Consider the following 8,902-nt stretch of genomic DNA (forward strand, 5'->3'; position numbering starts at 1 on the left):
CACTTTAACCCCTGCCTGTCACTTTTCACTCACCCCCAGACTCCCTTCTCTGGTATGCTCAAGGTTTCAGCCAGTATCTAATGGATTCAAAATTCTCAGACCTATGGATTTCTCTGAAGCTACAACTTAAAAGAGTCATCTTAACACTGAGGAATCTCATAATTGACACCAGAAACACATTGCTCTAAGTAAACCAGTGCTCCTAGAGCTGCCTCACAAATGAGGGGCCACTAAACAACCATATGCACACCCAGAAGAGCTTCTCTTTCATCACTAGAAGGCATTTTTGTTTTGTCCATGGTTGTATCTCAGCCACTGTCAAATGTTGCACGTCCTGGAGCTTTGTCAAGGAAGAGCAAAAGATATCTGCCCTCTTCTCTCCCTGTGCAAAGTTCAGTAACAGAAACTCCAAGCCAGAGTAGCCCAGGCACAATCTTGCAGCTCTTTCAAGTAGTTCACATAGAAATCTCACCAAAGCAAAAACATGCTCCCCTTTTCTGCCCCCAACCAGTGGTTGTGGCCAGCCCAGTGGTCCTCTGTTTATACACTCATTATTATTTTATTTTAGGAGTTGTATCACTTACTTCTGTGCCTAAACCCTTCTCAAGGCAACCTTGGTCCACTCTGATAAATTAGCTGACTTGAATCAGAGAAAGACTGAAATCAAAGGGCAATAAGAAATCCTGGCGCCTTCCCTCCCAGAAGTCTTCTTGGCTCCTTATGCAAAATTACATTACCTACTCTATTGCCAAATAGATAATTATTTATCTCACACAGAGAAAAGACGTTTACCTTCATTTTGCCAGACTTTCACTGTACAGATGAAGAAACTGAAGCTCAGATAAGTTATCAACAAAGAAGGATGAGGAGAAAACATGTTGAAATTCTTTCACCTACTTAGTAAGAGAGCAGAGATTCAAACCCATGTCTGATTTCGTGATGCTATGTGCCTCTAGAAAATGATTCTCTGAAATTCAAAATGTGGAACCTTCATTCATGGGGTGTTTTCTTGGGAACCCAGCCACCATGCTGTGAGATTCCCAAGCCACATGGAGAGGTCCCTGGTGGGCACTATAGTCCATGATTCCAGCTGAGCCCAGCCTCTTAGTCAGCTAGCTCAGGAACTGGACATGATTCCAGGCCCCAGTCATTCCAGTCACCCTCAGCTGTTTAAGTTTTCCCAGTTTAGGTCCCAGACACCAAAAAACAGAGAAGCCATCCTTGCATGTACCCTGTCTGAATTTCTGACCACAGAATTAGTGACCACATTAAGATGATTGCTGCTTCATTCCTCAAAACTCGGTGTGGCTTGTTGTGTAGCAACAGATAACCTGGAGAAATACCTCAGGAGAGCTAGAAGATCAAAGACCTTAAAAAGAGAAGTTTTGGGTCATCTTGGATAAATAGCATCAAAATGCTGGAAAGAGCATTCTGTCACAAAAGCCATCTAAGTGCAAGTTTCTTGCATTATAATTTTTGACTGAGAGATGCAATATAGACATTACTAGGTTATTGTTAACTGAGCAGTGTTCATATTAGGTTAGGAAAACATCCACTGGCAACAGTCGAACATTTGGATGTGGAATTCTGTGTCATGAACAAAACATTCTTTAGTGAAAAACACTGATCTTCTGAAAAAAACTTTATTAATATTTCACTAATGCTTTCTATTTACTTATGAGGAAAAAACAGTGTTTTTCCTAGGTCTAGGTTACATTCAGAACTTTTAATAGGTAGACCCCATTATGCAGATAACACTACACAAGAGATGAGAAACTGTCCAAATTGTGGAAAAAATTAGATAAATCTATACAGTGTAAGATGAAGACTTATAAATATAGATTGACTTTTATATTTCTTATTTGTTTAATATATATGGAGTGTCATATACCAAATAAGTGGTGTGTGTGTGTGTGTGTGTATGTGAGAGTGAGAGAAGAGAGGAGGGAGAGAAATAATAATTTTTATGGTTATGAAAATAAATAAATAAAATAAACTTCTATTAAATGTGTTGGTACTAAGGAACTAAAACATAAAAATAACATTTTGATAGCCCTGTTTTTATTATTTTTTTCTATTATAGTATCAAGTACTTAAAGTCAAGCAGGACATATAGCCATATACATGTATTTATAGAGTTGTAACCATATACATTTATTTATAGAATGCTTTAGTTTATTTGGGCTACTAAACAATATCATCAACTGTGTAGCTTATAATAAATGCAGATACTTATTTTTCACCATTCTAGAGGCTGGGAAATCCAAGATCAAGGCACCAGCAGATTCGTGTCTGATGAGACCCCATTTACCAGTTTATAGATTGCCATCTTTTCATTGTGTCCTAAAATGGTGAAAGAATCAAGGAAACTTCCTAACATCTCTTTTATAATGGTATTAACCTCATTCCTGAGGGTTCTATTCTCTTGATCTAATCAGACTGTCCAAAGGCCCCACTTCCTAATACTCACACACTGGGAATTAGGTATCATCATATGAATGGAGATGGGAAGACACAAACATTGTAAAACATAGATGGTCTACTGTCCATAGCCAAACATTTATTAATGTATTTATTTATTAAGAAAATATATACTGAATATTGTCTATATGTCAGGCACAGTTCTAGGTATTAGAGAGAGAAGTGGTGAGCAAAAAACAAGATCCTTTGCCTTGTTACATTTACATTGTTGGGGGGGAGAGTTAAACAATAAACAAGTCAATAAATAACAGGATCTATGATCTCTGAGGAGTCAAAGGAAAAAATTTAAACACTAAGAATTTTTGAAACATGAGGTCACAGCAGAGAAGCCAAGTAGATATCTGTTTTTCACCTATCCAGAATATTGTCTCCCTTTCCCTGAGCAGCTGGTCTTCTTTAAGTGGAACTTCTTGATGGAGTACTACCAGTTTCCCACTAAGGAAGTCAAGAAACAAGAGCCACCTTATCCTTACCTGCTATAAAGTGGTGGGTATTAGATGGAAATGTAGCCAATCAGGACTTTGATTCTTGACTGGCAGATTCCTCACAGGTCTTAATAGTGGCAGGTTAACCAGGCATAATCTGCAAAGAAGACATTGTCATGTGTGACAGTTAATTTTATGTGTCATCTTGGCTAGGCTGTGATAGCTAGATATTAGGTCAAACATTATTTTATATGTTTCTACAAATATTAATGAGATTAATATTGAAATGAGCAGAGTTTGAATGAAACAAAGTATTCTCCATTGTGTGGATGGGCCTCATCTAATCAGTAAAAAGCTTTAATAGAAAAAAGGTTGACCTTCCCCAAAGAGGGAATTCTCCAAGAAAACTGCCTTTGGACTCAAGCTGCTATATCAACTCTTTCTTAGATCTTCAGCCTGTTGGCCCACCCTTCATAATTTAGACTTTAAACTCACAATCATGTGAGTCCATCCTTTAAAATAAATCTCTCAGGTAAATAGATATATTATTGACTAAATAGAGAGGTAAACTTTCACTATACATACCTCCTATGTATATACATGCATATATCTACAAATATCCTATTGGTTCTGTTTCTATGAAAAACCCTGAATAATACACCATTTCTTTTCCAACCTAGACTTCCAAAATTCCTTGCTTCTTCCTTTTCCAAGCCTGGCCCTTTTGTCTTGTGTTATTCTGCAACTTCACACATCCACCCCTAAGTATTGATAAAATTATAGCCAATTAAAGAAATTAAGCTATAGATCAATCAAAGATACTACCATAATAAAAAAAAAACCCTAGGATTTTCATAAATGGCAAAGTAGGTGGAAGCTGCACTCACCTCCTCCTATGACCACATCAAAATATACCTTGAGAAAATCAAAATGAAAATACAACACTACAAAATATATGAGACACAATGAAACCAGTCCTAAGAAGGAAATTCACAGCATTACAGGCCTATCTCAAGAAGCAAGAAAAATCTCAAATAAACAATATAACCTTACACCTAAAGGAACTAGCAAAATAACAACAAACAAAGCTCAAAGTGAGTAGAGGAAGTAAGTTATAGACATCAGAGGAGAAATAAACAAAACAGAATCTAAAGACAATACACAAGATCAATGAAATCATGAGCTGGTTCTTTAAAAAGGTACAAGACTTATCAAGAAAAGAGAGAAAACCCAAATGAATAAAATCAGAAATGAAAGAGAGGTGACATGATACCACAAAATATGAAAAAGTATTAGAAAATACTCTAAGGTTGGCCAAAAAGTTTTTATTTTTTTCCATAAAATAAAAGGCACATTTTTCACTTTCACCAATAACTTTAATGATTTTGATATTTTGAATATGTTGGCTATCTCCTGCATGATATAACATTGATTGTTCTTTATTAATGTCTCTATTTGATTACTTCCACTTTCAACTGGTCTGCACAACCATGGAGCCTTGTCCAGTGAGAAATCTCCAGCACAAAACTTCACAAACTACTTTTGACATGTTTGATCAGTCTAACCACCTTCTCCATATACTGTACAAATCTTTATTTGCAGTTCATTTGCATTTTTACCTTTCTTGAAATAATAAAGCATAATAGGCCAAAAATATTGTGTATTTTTCCCATCTTCAATATTACAGTGGCTACAAAAAAATTCACCAATTTTGATAAGTTTTTTTAAATGAATGCTGATATCAAAGCTGTCACAATACAATCTAACAAATTTGTTTCAAATAAAGTTAAAGACAAGTAAGCACTACCAGAGTGATCTTATGAAAAGAAACAAACAAACTTTTTGGCCAACCCAATACAAATAATTATACACTAATAAATTAAATAACCTGGAAGAAATAAATTCCTAGAAACATACAATCTTCTAAGACTGAATCAAGAAGTAACATAAAAATCCAAATAGAGCATTTACAATAAATAAAATCAAAGCAGGAATAAAAAATTCACAATAAACAAAAGTTATGGACACCATGGCTTCACAGGTAAATTTTACCAAACATTCAAAAAAGAATTAATGCCCGTCTTTCTGAAACTATTTCAAAAACTTCAAGAGGAGTGAAGCCTTCCACATTCATGCTATGAGGTCAGCATTATCTCAATTCCGAAACCTGACAGACATTACAAAGAAAGAGAGAAAGAAAGAAAGAAAGAAAGAAAATTAAAAAGTGATATCCCTGATAAGTATAGATGCAAAAATCCTCAACAAATGAATATTAGTAAAATGAATTAAGCAAAAATATTCAAATGGATTTTACACCATGATCAAGTGGGATTTAATCCTGGGTTGCAAGGTTAGTTCAATATCCACAAAACAATTAACACAGTACATCACAGAAACAAAATGAAGAATTAAATTATATGATTATATCAATAGTTGCAGTAAAAGCATTTGACAAAATTCAGCACCCATTTATGACTTAAAAAAAACAACAACTTCCATCAAACTGGGAATACAGAGAACATACCACAACATAATAAATGGCATATATGAAAACTCACGGAAAAGATCCACGATGGTGGAGGAGTAAGTGGAAGCTACACTAATTTCCACTGAGGACCAGTATGGACTTACAAATTAATTGTGGAGAAATGATCTGGAATAACCAACTGAACACTAGCTGGAGAGAAGACTTATAACCACGGAGAGACAGAAAAGGCCGCTACATCACAATGTGTGTGGTAGGAAGTACAGAGATGTGAAAGGGCTGGCTGGGCTTCCATGGGTGTCAGCTGAAGAAACTGAGAAACAGCTCAGCAGCCAGGAGTTCCCCCTGAGAAGGGCAGGGTCTAAACCCCCAGCTGGGCTTCCCAGCCTACAGCAACAGAACAGAAAGTAAAATAGTATCCAGCTGTGAAAAGTGAAAAGCCACAGGGTTTCTTGCTGCCCTGCAAGAAACAGCTGGAGAAAGAGAGCTCTTAAGTGGATTACATACAAAAATATTTTGGCACCCACTTACCCTGGGTTCAAGCAGAGGGAGGGCAAAAAGAATTAGAGACGCTTTGGGATCATTTGGGGCAGTGGCTTTGAGGAGAGAACGGAGGGAGGTAGCTAAATGGGTCCCAGTGCTGACTCATTCCCCATACTGCAGGCAGACCATTCCCCTCCAAGTGGCATTAGCCTGAGGGGAAGTAAAAGCCCTGCCTGCAGGAATTAAGCTGCCACACCCTTGGTCCTTAAACCTGACAGTGGATCACAGATTGAAAAGATTAACAACTAAAGGAGACAGACAAAGACAGTAGATCACTGGTAGTCTCCAACAGGCTGCCTAGGCCCAGACTGTTACACAACCTGATGCCACCAGAGGCAGATCCGGGAAGTGCAGATCAATCTAAGCAGCAACAAACAAGAAGAGTCACAAAAATGGGGAGACAGAGAAACAACCCCCTAACAAAAAAAAGGAGGAATCCCCAGAAAGAGTGCTAAATGAAATAGAAGTAAGAAAATTATCAGATATGGGATTCAAAATATGGATAATAAGGAAGCTCAATTAAATCAGCGAGCTCAAAGAAAACTACAAAGAACTCCGAGGAAACCACAAGGAACTTACTGAGAATTAAACCAGCATAAAAAAGGACATAGAAGCTATCAATAGGAGCCAGGCGGAAATGAAAAATACAATTTCTGAATTGAAGAACACAGTAGAATGAATTAAAAGCAGGCTAGAAAAAGCAGAAGATCAGATCGGTGAGCTGGCGGACAACGTAGAAAAAAATTCCCAGACAGTGAAACAAAATTTAAAAAAAAAGATTGAAAAAGAATGAATAGGTTTTAAGACAGCTGCAGGACAACATGAAACATAATAATATCCATATCATAGAAATTCCAGAAGGAAAAGAAGAAGAGCAAGGGATAGAAAACCTCTTTGAAAAACTAATGACAGAAAACTTCCCGAACTCATGAAAGAAAAAGTCAAACAGGTCCAGGAAGCACAGAGGGTCCAAATGAAGATGAACCTCAACAGACCCACTTCCAGACACACCATAATTAAAATGGAAACATTCAAAGACAAAGAGAGAATCCTAAAAGCAGCAGGAGAGAACCAGCTAATGACATCGAGTGAGCTCCAATAAGGCTCTCAGATTTCTCAGCAGAAACACTACAAGCCAGAAGGGAATGGCAAAAAGTATTCCAAGCAATGAAAAACAAAGACCTACAACCAAGAATACTTTACCCAGCAAGACTCTCATTCAAAATGAAAAGTAAAATAAGGAGTTTCCAAGATAAAAGAAGGCTAAAATAATACATTTCCACCAAACCAGCACTGCAAGAGATGTTAAAGGGTTAGCTTTAATAAGATGAAGAAACAGAGGCAGACAGAGAGAAACACAAGTACAAAGGAGGAAAATGACAATGAATAAGTACCTATTAATAACAACCTTCAATGTAAATGGATTAAATGCCTCAATCAAAACACATAGGGTAGCTGAATGGCTTAGAAAGCATGACCCACATATATGCTGTCTACAAGAGACCCACCTTACAACAAATGATCTACACAGACTGAAAGTGAAGGGATGGAAAAAAGTATTTCAATCAAATGGGCATAAAAAAAAGCTGGGGTAGCAATACTTATACCAGACAAAACAGACTACACAGCAAAGGCATTAAAAGAGACAAAGAAGGACATTTCACAATACTTAAGGGAAAAATCCAACAAGAAGATATAACCCTTGTAAACATATATGAACCCAAAAGAAGCACCCAAATATGTAAGAAAATGTTTGAAAGACTTCAGGAAGGATATAGATAGCAACACACTCAAAATAGGGGAATTTAACACCCCATTGTCAACAATGGGCAGATCTTTGAAGCAAAGAAACACCAAGGATGTTGAGGTATTGAACAACACTCTAGATCAAACGGACTTACTTGATATATATAGAACATTTAACCTCAAAGAAGCAAAATATACTTTTGTTTCATGTGTACATGGAACATTTTCAAAGATAGCCCACATGGTAGGACACAAAATAAGCCTCAACAAATTCAATAATATTGAAATTATGTAAAGCATCTTCTCATCACAATGGCTTAAAACTGGAAATCAAACTGAAGAAAAACACAAAAACATTCAAACTCATGAAGAATGAATAACATGCTATTAAGTAACGAATGGGTTAACAATGACATCAAGGAAGAAATGAAAAAGTTTCTGGAAACAAATGATGATGAACACACAACAACCCCAAACCTATGGAATACAGTAAAAGCATCCTGAGACGAAAGATCATAGCAATACAGGGCTACCTAAAAAGGATAGAAGAATTTCAAATAAAAAATTTAACCCTACAGCTACAAGAACTAGAGGAACAATAACAAACAAAGCCCAGAGCGAGTAGAAGAAAGGAAATCATCAAGATCAAAGCAGAATTAAATGATATACGGACTAAACAAACAATTCAAAAGATCAACAAAAGTAGCAGCTGGCTCTTTGAAAAGATATACAAAATTGACAAGCCTTGAACCAGGCTTATCAAGAAAAAAAGACGGAGGACCCAAATAAATAAAATCAGAAGTGAAAGAGGAGAAATCAAAACTGATGCCACAGATATACAAAGGATTGTAAGAAATTACTACAAACAACTGTATCACAAGAAATTTGACAGCCTAAATGAAATGGACAAATTTCTGGAAACATATAACCTTCCAAAACTGAATCAAGAAAAATCAGAAAGCCTGAACAGAGCAATAACAACTAGTGAAATTGAAGCAGTAATCGAAAAACTCCCAGCACACAAAAACCCAGGACCGGATGGCTTCACAGGTGAGTTTTACAAAACATTTAGGAAAGAAATAACTCGTATTTTTCTCAGACTATACCAAAAATTCCAAGAGGAGGAAAGACTCCCAAACTCGTTCTATGAAGTCAGTACTACCATAATTTCAAAACCAGGTCAAGACACAACAAAGAAAGAAAACTATAGGCCACTGTCAGT

The sequence above is a fragment of the Furipterus horrens genome, unplaced genomic scaffold (genome assembly GCF_987537825.1).
Source record: "Furipterus horrens unplaced genomic scaffold, mFurHor1.1.pri manual_scaffold_9, whole genome shotgun sequence".
In the NCBI taxonomy this organism is placed as follows: domain Eukaryota; kingdom Metazoa; phylum Chordata; class Mammalia; order Chiroptera; family Furipteridae; genus Furipterus; species Furipterus horrens.